At 40.5% G+C, this 21,289-nt stretch overlaps 1 pseudogene; it reads left to right on the top strand.

Moving 5' to 3' along the window:
- Positions 1-17,371: 17,371 nt before the first annotated feature.
- On the top strand, positions 17,372-17,471 carry LOC119994945 (annotated as a pseudogene).
- The last annotated feature ends 3,818 nt before the right edge of the window (positions 17,472-21,289 follow it).

Below are 21,289 nucleotides of genomic sequence, written 5' to 3'. Positions count from 1 at the left end.
AAACATAACTTGGTCTATTCGCGTCATTACCTTATGAAACGTGGCACGAAGGCTCAACTAGCAAGTTAGACTTTTAAGAGCACTAAATAGAGTACAACGGTCCACATTGATGCTTTGGAATTGCTCAACTCTCTCCATAGAGGAGCTTTTCACGTTTTTGTGCAATTGCAAACATAACTTGGTCTATTCGCGTCATTACCTTATGAAACGTGGCACGAAGGCTCAACTAGCAAGTTAGACTTTTAAGAGCACTAAATAGAGTACAACGGTCCACATTGATGCTTTGGAATTGCTCAACTCTTCCATGAGGAGCTTTTCACATTTTGAGCAATTTGAACATAACTTGGTCTATTCGCGTCTTTACCTTATGAAACGTGGCACGAAGGCTCAACTAGCAAGTTAGACTTTTAAGAGCACTAAATAGAGTACAACGGTCCACATTGATGCTTTGGAATTGCTCAACTCTCTCCATAGAGGAGCTTTTCACGTTTTTGTGCAATTGCAAACATAACTTGGTCTATTCGCGTCATTACCTTATGAAACGTGGCACGAAGGCTCAACTAGCAAGTTAGACTTTTAAGAGCACTAAATAGAGTACAACGGTCCACATTGATGCTTTGGAATTGCTCAACTCTCTCCATAGAGGAGCTTTTCACGTTTTTGTCCAATTGCAAACATAACTTGGTCTATTCGCGTCATTACCTTATGAAACGTGGCACGAAGGCTCAAGTAGCAAGTTAGACTTTTAAGAGCACTAAATAGAGTACAACGGTCCACATTGATGCTTTGGAATTGCTCAACTCTCTCCATAGAGGAGCTTTTCACGTTTTTGTGCAATTGCAAACATAACTTGGTCTATTCGCGTCATTACCTTATGAAACGTGGCACGAAGGCTCAACTAGCAAGTTAGACTTTTAAGAGCACTAAATAGAGTACAACGGTCCACATTGATGCTTTGGAATTGCTCAACTCTCTCCATAGAGGAGCTTTTCACGTTTTTGTCCAATTGCAAACATAACTTGGTCTATTCGCGTCATTACCTTATGAAACGTGGCACGAAGGCTCAACTAGCAAGTTAGACTTTTAAGAGCACTAAATAGAGTACAACGGTCCACATTGATGCTTTGGAATTGCTCAACTCTCTCCATAGAGGAGCTTTTCACGTTTTTGTCCAATTGCAAACATAACTTGGTCTATTCGCGTCATTACCTTATGAAACGTGGCACGAAGGCTCAAGTAGCAAGTTAGACTTTTAAGAGCACTAAATAGAGTACAACGGTCCACATTGATGCTTTGGAATTGCTCAACTCTCTCCATAGAGGAGCTTTTCACGTTTTTGTGCAATTGCAAACATAACTTGGTCTATTCGCGTCATTACCTTATGAAACGTGGCACGAAGGCTCAACTAGCAAGTTAGACTTTTAAGAGCACTAAATAGAGTACAACGGTCCACATTGATGCTTTGGAATTGCTCAACTCTCTCCATAGAGGAGCTTTTCACGTTTTTGTCCAATTGCAAACATAACTTGGTCTATTCGCGTCATTACCTTATGAAACGTGGCACGAAGGCTCAACTAGCAAGTTAGACTTTTAAGAGCACTAAATAGAGTACAACGGTCCACATTGATGCTTTGGAATTGCTCAACTCTCTCCATAGAGGAGCTTTTCACGTTTTTGCAATTGCAAACATAACTTGGTCTATTCGCGTCATTACCTTATGAAACGTGGCACGAAGGCTCAACTAGCAAGTTAGACTTTTAAGAGCACTAAATAGAGTACAACGGTCCACATTGATGCTTTGGAATTGCTCAACTCTCTCCATAGAGGAGCTTTTCACGTTTTTGTGCAATTGCAAACATAACTTGGTCTATTCGCGTCATTACCTTATGAAACGTGGCACGAAGGCTCAACTAGCAAGTTAGACTTTTAAGAGCACTAAATAGAGTACAACGGTCCACATTGATGCTTTGGAATTGCTCAACTCTCTCCATGAGGAGCTTTTCACTTTGAGCAATTTGAACATAACTTGGTCTATTCGCGTCTTTACCTTATGAAACGTGGCACGAAGGCTCAACTAGCAAGTTAGACTTTTAAGAGCACTAAATAGAGTACAACGGTCCACATTGATGCTTTGGAATTGCTCAACTCTCTCCATAGAGGAGCTTTTCACGTTTTGTCAATTGCAAACATAACTTGGTCTATTGCGTCTTTACCTTATGAAACGTGGCACGAAGGCTCAACTAGCAAGTTAGACTTTTAAGAGCACTAAATAGAGTACAACGGTCCACATTGATGCTTTGGAATTGCTCAACTCTCTCCATAGAGGAGCTTTTCACGTTTTTGTCCAATTGCAAACATAACTTGGTCTATTCGCGTCATTACCTTATGAAACGTGGCACGAAGGCTCAACTAGCAAGTTAGACTTTTAAGAGCACTAAATAGAGTACAACGGTCCACATTGATGCTTTGGAATTGCTCAACTCTCTCCATAGAGGAGCTTTTCACGTTTTTGTCCAATTGCAAACATAACTTGGTCTATTCGCGTCATTACCTTATGAAACGTGGCACGAAGGCTCAAGTAGCAAGTTAGACTTTTAAGAGCACTAAATAGAGTACAACGGTCCACATTGATGCTTTGGAATTGCTCAACTCTCTCCATAGAGGAGCTTTTCACGTTTTTGTCCAATTGCAAACATAACTTGGTCTATTCGCGTCATTACCTTATGAAACGTGGCACGAAGGCTCAACTAGCAAGTTAGACTTTTAAGAGCACTAAATAGAGTACAACGGTCCACATTGATGCTTTGGAATTGCTCAACTCTCTCCATAGAGGAGCTTTTCACGTTTGTTGCAATTGCAAACATAACTTGGTCTATTCGCGTCATTACCTTATGAAACGTGGCACGAAGGCTCAACTAGCAAGTTAGACTTTTAAGAGCACTAAATAGAGTACAACGGTCCACATTGATGCTTTGGAATTGCTCAACTCTCTCCATAGAGGAGCTTTTCACGTTTTTGCAATTGCAAACATAACTTGGTCTATTCGCGTCATTACCTTATGAAACGTGGCACGAAGGCTCAAGTAGCAAGTTAGACTTTTAAGAGCACTAAATAGAGTACAACGGTCCACATTGATGCTTTGGAATTGCTCAACTCTCTCCATAGAGGAGCTTTTCACGTTTTTGTCCAATTGCAAACATAACTTGGTCTATTCGCGTCATTACCTTATGAAACGTGGCACGAAGGCTCAAGTAGCAAGTTAGACTTTTAAGAGCACTAAATAGAGTACAACGGTCCACATTGATGCTTTGGAATTGCTCAACTCTCTCCATAGAGGAGCTTTTCACATTTTTGTCCAATTGCAAACATAACTTGGTCTATTCGCGTCATTACCTTATGAAACGTGGCACGAAGGCTCAAGTAGCAAGTTAGACTTTTAAGAGCACTAAATAGAGTACAACGGTCCACATTGATGCTTTGGAATTGCTCAACTCTCTCCATAGAGGAGCTTTTCACGTTTTTGTGCAATTGCAAACATAACTTGGTCTATTCGCGTCATTACCTTATGAAACGTGGCACGAAGGCTCAACTAGCAAGTTAGACTTTTAAGAGCACTAAATAGAGTACAACGGTCCACATTGATGCTTTGGAATTGCTCAACTCTCTCCATAGAGGAGCTTTTCACGTTTTTGTCCAATTGCAAACATAACTTGGTCTATTCGCGTCATTACCTTATGAAACGTGGCACGAAGGCTCAAGTAGCAAGTTAGACTTTTAAGAGCACTAAATAGAGTACAACGGTCCACATTGATGCTTTGGAATTGCTCAACTCTCTCCATAGAGGAGCTTTTCACGTTTTTGTCAATTGCAAACATAACTTGGTCTATTCGCGTCATTACCTTATGAAACGTGGCACGAAGGCTCAAGTAGCAAGTTAGACTTTTAAGAGCACTAAATAGAGTACAACGGTCCACATTGATGCTTTGGAATTGCTCAACTCTCTCCATAGAGGAGCTTTTCACGTTTTTGTGCAATTGCAAACATAACTTGGTCTATTCGCGTCATTACCTTATGAAACGTGGCACGAAGGCTCAACTAGCAAGTTAGACTTTTAAGAGCACTAAATAGAGTACAACGGTCCACATTGATGCTTTGGAATTGCTCAACTCTTCCATAGAGGAGCTTTTCACATTTTGGCAATTGAAACATAACTTGGTCTATTCGCGTCTTTACCTTATGAAACGTGGCACGAAGGCTCAACTAGCAAGTTAGACTTTTAAGAGCACTAAATAGAGTACAACGGTCCACATTGATGCTTTGGAATTGCTCAACTCTCTCCATAGAGGAGCTTTTCACGTTTTTGTCCAATTGCAAACATAACTTGGTCTATTCGCGTCATTACCTTATGAAACGTGGCACGAAGGCTCAACTAGCAAGTTAGACTTTTAAGAGCACTAAATAGAGTACAACGGTCCACATTGATGCTTTGGAATTGCTCAACTCTCTCCATAGAGGAGCTTTTCACGTTTTTGTCCAATTGCAAACATAACTTGGTTATTCGCGTCATTACCTTATGAAACGTGGCACGAAGGCTCAAGTAGCAAGTTAGACTTTTAAGAGCACTAAATAGAGTACAACGGTCCACATTGATGCTTTGGAATTGCTCAACTCTCTCCATAGAGGAGCTTTTCACGTTTTTGTCCAATTGCAAACATAACTTGGTCTATTCGCGTCATTACCTTATGAAACGTGGCACGAAGGCTCAAGTAGCAAGTTAGACTTTTAAGAGCACTAAATAGAGTACAACGGTCCACATTGATGCTTTGGAATTGCTCAACTCTCTCCATAGAGGAGCTTTTCACGTTTTTGTCCAATTGCAAACATAACTTGGTCTATTCGCGTCATTACCTTATGAAACGTGGCACGAAGGCTCAAGTAGCAAGTTAGACTTTTAAGAGCACTAAATAGAGTACAACGGTCCACATTGATGCTTTGGAATTGCTCAACTCTCTCCATAGAGGAGCTTTTCACTTTTTGTGCAATTGCAAACATAACTTGGTCTATTCGCGTCATTACCTTATGAAACGTGGCACGAAGGCTCAACTAGCAAGTTAGACTTTTAAGAGCACTAAATAGAGTACAACGGTCCACATTGATGCTTTGGAATTGCTCAACTCTCTCCATAGAGGAGCTTTTCACGTTTTGTATTGCAAACATAACTTGGTCTATTCGCGTCATTACCTTATGAAACGTGGCACGAAGGCTCAAGTAGCAAGTTAGACTTTTAAGAGCACTAAATAGAGTACAACGGTCCACATTGATGCTTTGGAATTGCTCAACTCTCTCCATAGAGGAGCTTTTCACGTTTTTGTCCAATTGCAAACATAACTTGGTCTATTCGCGTCATTACCTTATGAAACGTGGCACGAAGGCTCAAGTAGCAAGTTAGACTTTTAAGAGCACTAAATAGAGTACAACGGTCCACATTGATGCTTTGGAATTGCTCAACTCTCTCCATAGAGGAGCTTTTCACGTTTTTGTGCAATTGCAAACATAACTTGGTCTATTCGCGTCATTACCTTATGAAACGTGGCACGAAGGCTCAACTAGCAAGTTAGACTTTTAAGAGCACTAAATAGAGTACAACGGTCCACATTGATGCTTTGGAATTGCTCAACTCTTCCATTGAGAGCTTTTCACTTTTGAGCAATTTGAGACATAACTTGGTCTATTCGCGTCTTTACCTTATGAAACGTGGCACGAAGGCTCAACTAGCAAGTTAGACTTTTAAGAGCACTAAATAGAGTACAACGGTCCACATTGATGCTTTGGAATTGCTCAACTCTCTCCATAGAGGAGCTTTTCACGTTTTTGTCCAATTGCAAACATAACTTGGTCTATTCGCGTCATTACCTTATGAAACGTGGCACGAAGGCTCAAGTAGCAAGTTAGACTTTTAAGAGCACTAAATAGAGTACAACGGTCCACATTGATGCTTTGGAATTGCTCAACTCTCTCCATAGAGGAGCTTTTCACGTTTTTGTGCAATTGCAAACATAACTTGGTCTATTCGCGTCATTACCTTATGAAACGTGGCACGAAGGCTCAACTAGCAAGTTAGACTTTTAAGAGCACTAAATAGAGTACAACGGTCCACATTGATGCTTTGGAATTGCTCAACTCTCTCCATAGAGGAGCTTTTCACGTTTTTGTCCAATTGCAAACATAACTTGGTCTATTCGCGTCATTACCTTATGAAACGTGGCACGAAGGCTCAAGTAGCAAGTTAGACTTTTAAGAGCACTAAATAGAGTACAACGGTCCACATTGATGCTTTGGAATTGCTCAACTCTCTCCATAGAGGAGCTTTTCACGTTTTTGTCCAATTGCAAACATAACTTGGTCTATTCGCGTCATTACCTTATGAAACGTGGCACGAAGGCTCAAGTAGCAAGTTAGACTTTTAAGAGCACTAAATAGAGTACAACGGTCCACATTGATGCTTTGGAATTGCTCAACTCTCTCCATAGAGGAGCTTTTCACGTTTTTGTGCAATTGCAAACATAACTTGGTCTATTCGCGTCATTACCTTATGAAACGTGGCACGAAGGCTCAACTAGCAAGTTAGACTTTTAAGAGCACTAAATAGAGTACAACGGTCCACATTGATGCTTTGGAATTGCTCAACTCTTCCATGAGGAGCTTTTCATCTTTGAGCAATTGAACATAACTTGTCTATTCGCGTCTTTACCTTACGAAACGTGGCACGAAGGCTCAACTAGCAAGTTAGACTTTTAAGAGCACTAAATAGAGTACAACGGTCCACATTGATGCTTTGGAATTGCTCAACTCTCTCCATAGAGGAGCTTTTCACGTTTTTGTCCAATTGCAAACATAACTTGGTCTATTCGCGTCATTACCTTATGAAACGTGGCACGAAGGCTCAAGTAGCAAGTTAGATTTTAAGAGCACTAAATAGAGTACAACGGTCCACATTGATGCTTTGGAATTGCTCAACTCTCTCCATAGAGGAGCTTTTCACGTTTTTGTCCAATTGCAAACATAACTTGGTCTATTCGCGTCATTACCTTATGAAACGTGGCACGAAGGCTCAAGTAGCAAGTTAGACTTTTAAGAGCACTAAATAGAGTACAACGGTCCACATTGATGCTTTGGAATTGCTCAACTCTCTCCATAGAGGAGCTTTTCACGTTTTTGTCCAATTGCAAACATAACTTGGTCTATTCGCGTCATTACCTTATGAAACGTGGCACGAAGGCTCAAGTAGCAAGTAGACTTTTAAGAGCACTAAATAGAGTACAACGGTCCACATTGATGCTTTGGAATTGCTCAACTCTCTCCATAGAGGAGCTTTTCACGTTTTGTCCAATTGCAAACATAACTTGGTCTATTCGCGTCATTACCTTATGAAACGTGGCACGAAGGCTCAAGTAGCAAGTTAGACTTTTAAGAGCACTAAATAGAGTACAACGGTCCACATTGATGCTTTGGAATTGCTCAACTCTCTCCATAGAGGAGCTTTTCACTTTTTGTGCAATTGCAAACATAACTTGGTCTATTCGCGTCATTACCTTATGAAACGTGGCACGAAGGCTCAACTAGCAAGTTAGACTTTTAAAGCACTAAATAGAGTACAACGGTCCACATTGATGCTTTGGAATTGCTCAACTCTCTCCATAGAGGAGCTTTTCACGTTTTTGTCCAATTGCAAACATAACTTGGTCTATTCGCGTCATTACCTTATGAAACGTGGCACGAAGGCTCAAGTAGAAGTTAGACTTTTAAGAGCACTAAATAGAGTACAACGGTCCACATTGATGCTTTGGAATTGCTCAACTCTCTCCATAGAGGAGCTTTTCACGTTTTTGTCCAATTGCAAACATAACTTGGTCTATTCGCGTCATTACCTTATGAAACGTGGCACGAAGGCTCAAGTAGCAAGTTAGACTTTTAAGAGAACTAAATAGAGTACAAGGTCCACATTGATGCTTTGGAATTGCTCAACTCTCTCCATAGAGGAGCTTTTCACGTTTTTGTGCAATTGCAAACATAACTTGGTCTATTCGCGTCATTACCTTATGAAACGTGGCACGAAGGCTCAACTAGCAAGTTAGACTTTTAAGAGCACTAAATAGAGTACAACGGTCCACATTGATGCTTTGGAATTGCTCAACTCTTCCATGAGGAGCTTTTCACATCTTTGAGCAATTTGAGACATAACTTGATCTATTCGCGTCTTTACCTTATGAAACGTGGCACGAAGGCTCAACTAGCAAGTTAGACTTTTAAGAGCACTAAATAGAGTACAACGGTCCACATTGATGCTTTGGAATTGCTCAACTCTCTCCATAGAGGAGCTTTTCACGTTTTTGTCCAATTGCAAACATAACTTGGTCTATTCGCGTCATTACCTTATGAAACGTGGCACGAAGGCTCAAGTAGAAGTTAGACTTTTAAGAGCACTAAATAGAGTACAACGGTCCACATTGATGCTTTGGAATTGCTCAACTCTCTCCATAGAGGAGCTTTTCACGTTTTTGTCCAATTGCAAACATAACTTGGTCTATTCGCGTCATTACCTTATGAAACGTGGCACGAAGGCTCAAGTAGCAAGTTAGACTTTTAAGAGAACTAAATAGAGTACAATGGTCCACATTGATGCTTTGGAATTGCTCAACTCTCTCCATAGAGGAGCTTTTCACGTTTTTGTGCAATTGCAAACATAACTTGGTCTATTCGCGTCATTACCTTATGAAACGTGGCACGAAGGCTCAACTAGCAAGTTAGACTTTTAAGAGCACTAAATAGAGTACAACAGTCCACATTGATGCTTTGGAATTGCTCAACTCTTTCCATTGAGGAGTGACCGACACCTAAGTGTGTGTGTGTACTTACCCCAAGTGTAGGGTATCGTCAAGTAATAAACCGGTGAGTCCGGTATCGATCCACGAGGAAGCAATGCAAATTTGAAGTGAATGATATGCAAATGACTAGCTAACACTAATAAACACAATGAATATCAAATAAAAGCAAGTAAAAGAAATGGGCCGAATGACTCGGTAGCATAAGCGATTTTGTAATCAAAGTGAGCACAAAGTGGATTTAAAACAATTAATTAAAAAAACCTAGTCTCTAGTCCGTCCCGGTGGCTACTCGGTTCTCATACTCAAGGTATCATTGCAAACACACACAACCATACACAATGCATTGTGTGATACTATCAATCATGCATATGCAAAGAGAATTGGGATATAAGACTTCAATTCATGCATGTAGGCCATCGGGTCTCTTAATCTACGATGAACGCAAAGGGATAAGCACCTAATATTATGGATTAATGTTCCCCCTTGGGGCTCGGCTTGGCTAACACCCTAGTTTCACACTCAAAGATCAATTAACCATAACTCTCCCATGCACATTCCTAAATTAACCCAAAACCCCATCATCAATACACATAATTAATAGCTATGCAATGAAAAACTCAATTAATTAAGGAAATCATGCAATGGGTTTAACAATTCTCAATCGAACACATTAGATGCAATCCCTAGACTATACAATCCAAGAATACAATCAAATATGTCATTCCCATAGATCCAATCACACAACTATCACGAAATTAAAAGAGAGAAATCGAAGCTACGATTCTTTGAGCATACCTTGAGTAATCGAAACCTTGCACCCACCGTTCGGGACTAGAAACTAGAAAGAGAACTTAGCCACTCATTATAATGAGAATAAACATCAATTTTATAGATGAAAACCAATGTTTACAAACAAGATCACAAGAACTAAGTAAAATCCTAGAGAGAGAAAGAGAGAGAAAAACAATGGAGGCAAGAAGTTGGAGGAGATGAATTGTGTGAAGGAAGACCCAATTTTAGGGTTTTCTTCTCTTTTTACAATAGAAAATACCTAACTACCCTTATAAAATCGTTTCCCATTGGTTACATACATGATTTACCCTAAGTGCCCTTGAAATTTCGGTGCAGAAAATTGCAGATTCGCCGTAGGTGTCCGGACGGGTGTCCGGACACTTCATGCGTCCATCAACTTTGAAGCCTCTGCCTCAATTTGTGAAGAAAGCGTCCGGACGGGTGTCCGGACAGGTGTCCGGACGGGTGTCCGGACAGGTGTCCGGACACCTTGGGAAGTGTCCCGACACCTCACAGCAAAAAGTGCCCAAAAAGTGCTCCAACTTGCCCGAACAAGGTCCGATTCCTACAAAACCAAGGGGAAACATTTGTAAGTGTAAAATTAAGCTAAAATGCAATCAAATACATTAACTAAGTGCTAGAACATCCTAATTAAAGGACATTAGAACCTCAAAATAGAGGTCCAATCACACCCCCCAACTTAGACGTTGCTAGTCCCTAGCAATGAAACCACTACCTAAAACTAAAATCTACTAAATAAAATCCTAACTCACTGACGTAGGCATCACGGTTGCATTTAGCGCATGCAACAAGCCTTTAAACCCCTAGGTCACCCCAGTGGACGAGTTGTAGTCTCGTGAGGGCTTATCAGAGCGATACCCACAAACACTTGCCAAGGGATCCACTATTACTTTGAAAGTACCATAAATGATTCTTAAATTCTCGCATGCAAGAAATAGAGCTAATCCCCTAATTCCCCTGCTTGGTCAAAAACATGCAAAATCTTTGGAAAATCAATCTCAATCCCCTTAAAAATGACCAAGAACATTTTATACTATGAAAAATATATGTGCAATCAAACTAGACAACTCAACATATTCACACAAGCAAAACCTTGTTATGGACCCTTTTGGTGTTCATAAATTCCCAATCCCAAATGTATACAAAAACATAAAAGCATTGTGCTAAGTGAATGACCTTACACAATTGAATTAAATGTATGTGCTTATAAAAGATAATTTGGATGGGCATAGCTTTGAGAAAGAAATCACCTACAAGAGCAATTAATTGCATTCACCAACTTACTTGCTTACCTTGGATCAAATTCATCAAAAGGTTAAATGGGTTGTAATGTGGTCATGGGACAAGGTAGGAAGAATTTGGATCTAGGTAACAAGTTGCAAGGTTAAGTTCAAACATGTGAGCTAAACTCTCATTGTTGTCACCCCTTCCATTGTACCACAATTTCAAACACTTCTCATCCTTTTACACACAAAGGATTAACTTTATTGCATACACCTTTTTTTTTTTTTTTTTTTTTTTTTTTTTTTTTTTTTTTTTTTTTTTTACAACAACCCTCATAATTTTTTTTCGTAATAAGGAGGGATAATATCACTACTGATTTATTTTTTCAAGCTCCTACTCAACCTTGCAACCAAATGTGGGAAATATTTAAGGAAGTGGTTCACACAAGGCTTGTAAGTGAACTAAAAAGGCTTAAAGGAAATTTAGGCTTATAATCACTCACAAATGACTAGGCTAGGCTCAAATCTCTCAACCTAATGAAATCATTCAATCCTAAGTCACAGGCAAGCGGCAAAATACAAAAAATCACACTTCTCAGCAATCAAATGTAATGGATGCAAAGCTACTGAAGAACACGCTCATAAGATGTCAAATGAATATCAATGAAAAACATCACCCGAAACCCAATGTGTATCAACGAAGAATGGCTCAAAGGAATGAGAAGGGTAAAAAGGTAATTTTTCAGACAAAAGGATCCAAAAACGCAGTCCTACAAATGCTTCAATGCCAAGATGTCTGCTTAACTACACAAGTTTATATTCCAACTAGGTCCCAATCATCCCAAGAAAGATTGATTACAATTATTCCACTCAATTGCATGTATCAACTTTACAAAAGAAATCAAGAAACCTACTCTACACTTGCACGTCTTGAACAAGAATAAGAAATTAACATTCAAATTGGTAGTGAATTCCAAAGGCCTCTACCCTTCCCCTCCTAAAGTCCATCTAGCATGTATGACACAACAAAGCGCAACACAATAAGATAAAGGGTAGGAAGTCATACCATACTCTTCAAAAGTGGTTGGAATCATGAGAAACGAAGCATGTCCTGAAAAAGTTAATACCAACCACACTATCCAAGCATGACACAACAAGACTTTTTTTTTTTTTTTTTTTTTTCAAATTTTTGATATTCACAAAAGCACACCAAAATAAAGCAAGTTTCACAATGGATTCACAATTCCCTCACCCCCACAACTTAAATGAGACATTGTCCCCAATGTCAAGAATGGAAAACAAGGCAAGAACAATTGTGAAATGCATTGTGAACATACAAAAACACACCAAGAATGAATAAAAAAATAATCTAACACTACATATTTAAAAGAGAGCTTTTTTTCACGCACACTAGGAAGGAGTGGGATCCACAAGGTCCCATTCTTCGGCCAATTCATTAAAATTTTCCAAGTATGGTTTCAAACGTTGGCCATTAACCTTAAAAGGTTTTCCACTCCTAGGATCATCAATGTCAATGCTTCCATATGGGGAAACCTTACGGATAATAAAAGGTCCGGTCCATTTGGTACGTAACTTCCCGGGAAACAAGTGTAACCGGGAGTTGTATAAAAGAACCTTTTGTCCCTCATGAAAAACTTTCCTCACAATGTGCTTGTCATGGTATCTTTTCATTTTAAGCTTAGCAATTTTAGCATTTTCAAAAGCATCATTCCTCAACTCCTCAATCTCTTGGATTTGGAGTTTGCGATGCCCCCCAACTTGATCGGTGGAGTCATTCAAAGTGCGAATGGCCCAATAGGCCTTGTGCTCCAATTCCACCGGCAAGTGGCAAGCCTTGCCATAGACAAGTCTATAAGGAGACATTCCAAGGGCAGTCTTATACGCAGTACGGTAAGCCCACAAAGCATCAATCAATTTTGAAGACCAATCTTTTCTATTGGACCAACCGTTTTTTTCAAGAATACGTTTAATCTCCCTATTTGCCAATTCCGCTTGGCCACTTGTTTGTGGATGATATGGGGTGCCAACTTTGTGCAAAATGCCATATCGTTTCATCAAAGTTCTAACCGGGGCATTGCAAAAGTGAGACCCACCATCACTTATGATGGCTCGAGGCATCCCAAATCTTGAGAAAATGTTTTCTTTTAAAAATTTTATCACAACTTGGTGATCATTTGTTCGAGAAGGGATGGCTTCTACCCATTTGGACACATAATCCACACCAACCAAGATATACAAATAACCAAATGAATTAGGGAAGGGTCCCATGAAGTCAATGGCCCAACAATCGAAAATTTCCAAAATGTTAATAGGTTGGAGGGGCATCATCTCACGTTTTCCTAAATTACCTAGCCTTTGGCAATTGTCACAAGATAGGCAATAAGCATGGACATCTTTGTGCAAAGAAGGCCAATATAAGCCACTTTGAAGAATTTTGGCTGCGGTCTTTTTGGAGGAAAATGGCCTCCACAAGCATATTTATGGCAAAAGGCCATGACACTTTCAAATTCATTATCGGGAATGCACCTCCTAATCACTTGATCAGAACAATACTTGAACAAATATGGGTCATCCCAAAAGAAGTTTCGCACATTGCGAAGAAATTTGGATCTATCAATCGTACTCCAATGAGATGGCATGTTTCCGGTCACCAAAAAGTTGGCAATGTCCGCATACCATGGAGTCAATTTAGAAGAGATGGCATTAGTGAGGAGGAGTTGTTCATCCGGGAAATGCTCATTGATGGGTAGGCCATGTGAAATCAAATTTTGTCCGGGAAGTCGAGAGAGATGGTCGGCTACTACATTCTCCACTCCTTTCTTATCTTTAATTTCAAGGTCAAATTCTTGAAGTAAGAGAATCCATCTTAACAACCTAGGCTTGGCATCAGCTTTTGAAAGTAGATACTTCAAAGCTGCATGGTCGGTAAAGATGATGATTTTCGAGCCAACCAAATAGGACCTAAACTTGTCCAAAGCAAAGACTATAGCTAGTAATTCCTTTTCGGTGGTGGTATAATTCACTTGAGCATCATTCAAAGTCTTACTAGCATAGTATATAACATGAGCATTCTTTTCTCTTCTTTGTCCTAGGACCGCCCCAACCGCCACATCACTTGCATCACACATGAGTTCAAAGGGCATACTCCAATCGGGAGTTTGCATAATGGGTGCGGTGGTTAGGGCACCTTTCAAATCATCAAAGGCTTGTTGACATTGTGGTGGTCCATTCAAAAGAGACATCTTGAGCAAGCAAGTTACTTAAAGGTTGGCAATGGAACTAAAAGAATTAATGAACCTTCTATAGAAACCCGCATGACCCAAAAAAGATCTCACATCTTTAACACATGTAGGGGGAGGTAACTTTTGAATTAATTCAATTTTTGCCTTGTCAACCTCTATCCCTTTGGATGACACAATGTGTCCCAATACAATTCCATGTGTCACCATGAAATGACACTTTTCCCAATTGAGAACCAATTGGCTCTCCTCACATCTTTTTAACACACATGCCAAATTAGCAAGGCATTGGTCATAGGTATCTCCGTAAACCGAGAAATCGTCCATAAAGACCTCCACAATCTTCTCAACCATGTCACTAAAGATACTCATCATGCACCTTTGAAAGGTAGCCGGAGCATTGCATAACCCAAAAGGCATGCGTCTATAAGCAAAAGTTCCGAATGGACATGTGAATGTGGTCTTGTCTTGGTCTTCTAAGGCAATCTCTATTTGATTATATCCAGAATACCCATCAAGGAAGCAATAATAGGCTCGACCCGCTACTCTCTCAAGGACTTGGTCAAGGAAGGGTAAGGGAAAATGGTCCTTTCTAGTAACCATATTGAGTCTACGGTAGTCAATACACATACGCCACCCGGTTTGAATTCGAGTGGGCACCAATTCGTTCTTGTCATTCATAACTACCGTAACTCCGGACTTTTTGGGGACCACTTGGGTAGGAGATACCCATTTGGAATCCGCAATGGGATAAATGATCCCCGCGTCAAGCAATTTTAGTACCTCCCCCCTAACTACCTCCTTCATGTTCGGATTTAAACGTCTTTGCATTTGTCTAATGGGCTTAGCTTCCTCTTCCATGTAAATCCTATGAGTACAAACCAAAGGACTAATACCCTTCAAATCAGCAATTGTCCAACCTATTGCCCTTCTATACCTTTGCAACACTTGGACAAGTTTCTCTTCTTGGGAAGAAGTAAGTAGGGAAGATATCACAACAGGGTATGACTCATTTTCTCCCAAAAACACATATTTCAGCTCACTTGGTAAGGGTTTCCTTTCCGGTGTTGGTGGCTGCTCTAAAGATGATTCAAGCTTAGTCTTGGAAGGTTCTAATTCCTCAATGGGTGGGTTGAATCGTCCTATGCTATGGATAGCTAAAGACTCCAAAATCTCATTAATTTCCTCTTCCTCAACTAAAAATTGACTACCTTTTTCACTCGAAGCTAGCACACATTCCACCGAATCCCTAGCAAGAGTTTTCTCTAAGTTCTCCTCAACATATGAATGGATCCAATCTACTTCCCTAATGTCTTCAAACTCTCCCATTTGCTTAGACACATTAAAGATGTTCATCTCCGCTGTCATATTCCCAAAAGATAGCACCATGACACCATTCCTACAATTGATCAAAGCATTTGAAGTTGCTAGGAAGGGTCTACCTAGAAGGACTGAGATTGGTTTGCTAAAGCTAGGGAGGGGTTGAGTATCTAAAACCACAAAGTCAACCGGGAAATAGAATTCATCCACTTGAACTAGCACATCTTCAACTATTCCTCTAGGAATCTTGACGGATCTATCGGCTAGTTGCAAGGTAATTCTTGTAGGCTTAAGCTCACCTAACCCCAATTGTTGATAGACCGAGTATGGAAGGAGATTAACACTAGCACCTAAATCCAACAATGCTTGTTCAATCCTATGGTTCCCTATGACTATTGGAATGGTAGGGCAACCGGGATCCTTATATTTAGGTGGAGTGGTGGCTTGTAAGATGGAGCTTGCTTGCTCCGTAAGAAAAGCCTTCTCCTTCACATTCAATTTGCGTTTCACGGTACACAAATCCTTGAGGAACTTTGCGTACGAGGGAACTTGTTTGATGGCATCTAAAAGAGGTATGTTCACTTTCACTTGTTTGAAAAGTTCAAACATCTCTTTGTGTAGAGCCTCATTGGTTTTCTTCCCTAAGCGGTGAGGAAATGGTGGCCTTGGGATACACTCTCTATCCTTAGATGTGTCTACCCTTGTCCTATGTGATTGCCCCTCACTCTCCTCTTCTCCTCTTGGTATTTTCTCACATTTTTTTGAATTTCTGGATGAAGTGTCCGGACAATCCAAAATAGGTGTCCGAACACTTGCACCTAGTGAATCATTTCCCTGCACAAATTTCTCCAAACTCTCTTCCTTTCCACTATTTCCTTTGTCCTTTTTTCCCACTCTATCACCAAAATTCTGCACATCATCACTTTGATCAACATTCTCATTTGGTATGGGTCTATCCACAATGCGTCCATTCCTCAAAGTGAGGATGGATTGGGCTTGTTCATGTCCACTCACCCCCCCACTAGTAGATTCTAGCAAATTGGCTTGTTTGGATGGATTGGGGTATGGTTGAGCTGGGAATTTACCCTTCTCATATGTGGTGAGAGCCTGGGTGACCTTAGTGATTTGACTCTTAATATCCTCAATGGCCCTATTGGTCTGTTCTTGGAATTTGGTGGCCTTTTGATTCTCCCCTATTTGAGCTTGCATGAAAATGTTAAGAGTGTCTTCAAGAGACCTCTTAGGAGGTGGAATGTAAGGTTGTGGAGGTGGTTGTGCAACACTTGGAGGAGGCAATTGTTGTTGGGGTGGATTGGGGAGTGATTGGGATTGAACATTCCCATCATTCCTCCACCCAAAGTTTGGATGATTCCTCCAAGGGTAATTCTCATTGTACGAATTGTTGCCTTGGTGATTGGTAGGGTAGGGCTTCCTTAAGTTCTGAGAATTGTTCCCATTGTAACCTTGCCCAAATAGGACTTCCTTACAAGCCGGTAAGGCATTACACTCATCCGTCCTATGATCCCTACTTTCACACAAAGTACAAGCAACTTGTTCATCAACACCAACTGCATTTATAGGGGCCTTTTGTGACTCTAAGGACTCCAATTTCTTGGACAACAAAGCAAGTTTAGCATGCACATCATCATTTTCATTCAACACAAACTTGCCACTAGAGTTTGGCACAACCTCATGTCGGGTTAAGGGAGGAGCTTCCCAAGATCGGGATTCCTCCGCCAACCCATCAAAGAAAGTAAATGCTTCATTGGCATCCCTATTCAAAAAGTCACCTTGAGTCATAGTGGAAACCAATTTCTTCAAAGATGGAGTCAAAGATTTGTGGAAGAAATTCACAATTTGAAATTTTTGAAATCCATGGTGAGGACACATAAACAACAAATCTTTAAACCTCTCCCAAGCTTGGAAGAAAGTTTCATGTTCTTTGCAATGAAAATTCATGATTTGTGTTTGATAAGAAATGGTACGGTGGGAAGGAAAATATTTGTTGAGAAATTCTTCTTGCATTGCCGCCCAAGTCGCAATGGATTGGGGGCGCAAGTTCTCAAACCATTGTTTTGCATGATCCTTCAAAGAGAATGGAAAAAGTTTGAGTCTCAAAATTTCTTGTGTGCATGTAACATCACCAAAAGTAGTACACACCGATTCAAAATCACGCACATGTGAATAGGGTCGTTCCGATTCCATTCCATGGAATTTGGGAATCATTTGGAACATGGATGGTTTAAGGCTCACATTTTGTTGGTTCGGTGGCATGATGATGCAAGAAGGTTGAGTTTGCCTTGCGGGATGCGTAAGCTCCCTCAAAGTGCGATGCTCTTGGGCATGAATGTACTCCACAGGAGGAGGTGCATGTAAATTTTGTCCGAAGGGAGCATATTGTGGCACTTGTGGCATTGGATAATACATGGGATGCACATAATTGTATGGGGGAGGTATATGATATGCGGGAGGCATATTGGGAGGTTGGTAGACATTTTGTGGGGCGATTTGTGCCATGTCGTCTTGTTGAAGTGGTTGAGGTGCATTTTGCAAAGCATGCTCAACTTGAACATTTGGTAAATTTTGGGCATTTGGCACATTTTGGGCATTTGGCACATTTTGGGCATTTGGCACATTTTGGGCATCTTGCCCTTGTGCCGGATTCATCAATTCATCAATGTTCACACGTTGCAAAAGACGACGCAATACATCGAGATTGATATCACCCCCACGTACACTCCCTGCATCACTCGCATTTATGTCACCACCTCTCCCATCTCTATTAGACCCATGCCCACTAACACTATCTCTAAGATGAGACATGATGGCAAGGAACAATAGCAAGTAGCACACGAAAGTAGCGATCAACCACGTCAAGCAACACAAGATTTTTTTTTTTTTTTTAATTTTTTTTTTCAATTAATGAACAACCAAGAACAAGAGCAAATATAGGAATAGAACAACGATCAACCGTAGGAACAATAACACACCAAGATGTAGCAAGTAGTGATAGAAAGAAAAATGCGCAAAGCTCTCTCAAACAACGTATCACTACCAAGCAGCAAACAAGGTGGCATCCATCGCCCACAGGAATCTAAGTTAGCCCCATCCGCCAAGTTCTCCTCACAAATTTTTTTTTTTTTCCGCTCTTTTTCAGCAACTACACTAAATCAACTACACTAGAAAGCAAGTAAAAGGGAGGAACGAAGTTACCCTTGAAGCGTGACCGTGCTCCTTCCTTATTTGATGGTGTTTAATAGCATAGAGCTAGCATCTACAAGCCACCCAGCTCCTTCTTTGACATCCGCTTCCCCGGCAACGGCGCCAAAAACTTGACCGACACCTAAGTGTGTGTGTGTACTTACCCCAAGTGTAGGGTATCGTCAAGTAATAAACCGGTGAGTCCGGTATCGATCCACGAGGAAGCAATGCAAATTTGAAGTGAATGATATGCAAATGACTAGCTAACACTAATAAACACAATGAATATCAAATAAAAGCAAGTAAAAGAAATGGGCCGAATGACTCGGTAGCATAAGCGATTTTGTAATCAAAGTGAGCACAAAGTGGATTTAAAACAATTAATTAAAAAAACCTAGTCTCTAGTCCGTCCCGGTGGCTACTCGGTTCTCATACTCAAGGTATCATTGCAAACACACACAACCATACACAATGCATTGTGTGATACTATCAATCATGCATATGCAAAGAGAATTGGGATATAAGACTTCAATTCATGCATGTAGGCCATCGGGTCTCTTAATCTACGATGAACGCAAAGGGATAAGCACCTAATATTATGGATTAATGTTCCCCCTTGGGGCTCGGCTTGGCTAACACCCTAGTTTCACACTCAAAGATCAATTAACCATAACTCTCCCATGCACATTCCTAAATTAACCCAAAACCCCATCATCAATACACATAATTAATAGCTATGCAATGAAAAACTCAATTAATTAAGGAAATCATGCAATGGGTTTAACAATTCTCAATCGAACACATTAGATGCAATCCCTAGACTATACAATCCAAGAATACAATCAAATATGTCATTCCCATAGATCCAATCACACAACTATCACGAAATTAAAAGAGAGAAATCGAAGCTACGATTCTTTGAGCATACCTTGAGTAATCGAAACCTTGCACCCACCGTTCGGGACTAGAAACTAGAAAGAGAACTTAGCCACTCATTATAATGAGAATAAACATCAATTTTATAGATGAAAACCAATGTTTACAAACAAGATCACAAGAACTAAGTAAAATCCTAGAGAGAGAAAGAGAGAGAAAAACAATGGAGGCAAGAAGTTGGAGGAGATGAATTGTGTGAAGGAAGACCCAATTTTAGGGTTTTCTTCTCTTTTTACAATAGAAAATACCTAACTACCCTTATAAAATCGTTTCCCATTGGTTACATACATGATTTACCCTAAGTGCCCTTGAAATTTCGGTGCAGAAAATTGCAGATTCGCCGTAGGTGTCCGGACGGGTGTCCGGACACTTCATGCGTCCATCAACTTTGAAGCCTCTGCCTCAATTTGTGAAGAAAGCGTCCGGACGGGTGTCCGGACAGGTGTCCGGACGGGTGTCCGGACAGGTGTCCGGACACCTTGGGAAGTGTCCCGACACCTCACAGCAAAAAGTGCCCAAAAAGTGCTCCAACTTGCCCGAACAAGGTCCGATTCCTACAAAACCAAGGGGAAACATTTGTAAGTGTAAAATTAAGCTAAAATGCAATCAAATACATTAACTAAGTGCTAGAACATCCTAATTAAAGGACATTAGAACCTCAAAATAGAGGTCCAATCAAGGAGCTTTTCACATCTTTGAGCAATTTGAGACATAACTTGATCTATTCGCGTCTTTACCTTATGAAACGTGGCACGAAGGCTCAACTAGCAAGTTAGACTTTTAAGAGCACTAAATAGAGTACAACGGTCCACATTGATGCTTTGGAATTGCTCAACTCTCTCCATAGAGGAGCTTTTCACGTTTTTGTCCAATTGCAAACATAACTTGGTCTATTCGCGTCATTACCTTATGAAACGTGGCACGAAGGCTCAAGTAGCAAGGTAGACTTTTAAGAGCACTAAATAGAGTACAACGGTCCACATTGATGCTTTGGAATTGCTCAACTCTCTCCATAGAGGAGCGTTTCACGTTTTTGTCCAATTGCAAACATAACTTGGTCTATTCGCGTCATTACCTTATGAAACGTGGCACGAAGGCTCAAGTAGCAAGTTAGACTTTTAAGAGCACTAAATAGAGTACAACGGTCCACATTGATGCTTTGGAATTGCTCAACTCTCTCCATAGAGGAGCTTTTCACCTTTTTGTGCAATTGCAAACATAACTTGGTCTATTCGCGTCATTACCTTATGAAACGTGGCACGAAGGCTCAACTAGCAAGTTAGACTTTTAAAAGCACTAAATAGAGTACAACGGTCCACATTGATGCTTTGGAATTGCTCAACTCTCTCCATAGAGGAGCTTTTCACGTTTTTGTCCAATTGCAAACATAACTTGGTCTATTCGCGTCATTACCTTATGAAACGTGGCACGAAGGCTCAAGTAGGAAGTTAGACTTTTAAGAGCACTAAATAGAGTACAACGGTCCACATTGATGCTTTGGAATTGCTCAACTCTCTCCATGGAGGAGCTTTTCACGTTTTTGTCCAATTGCAAACATAACTTGGTCTATTCGCGTCATTACCTTATGAAACGTGGCACGAAGGCTCAAGTAGCAAGTTAGACTTTTAAGAGAACTAAATAGAGTACAATG

The sequence above is a fragment of the Tripterygium wilfordii genome, unplaced genomic scaffold (assembly GCF_013401445.1).
Source record: "Tripterygium wilfordii isolate XIE 37 unplaced genomic scaffold, ASM1340144v1 ctg346, whole genome shotgun sequence".
In the NCBI taxonomy this organism is placed as follows: Eukaryota; Viridiplantae; Streptophyta; class Magnoliopsida; order Celastrales; family Celastraceae; genus Tripterygium; species Tripterygium wilfordii.
This window is presented reverse-complemented; position numbering and strand designations above follow the sequence as displayed.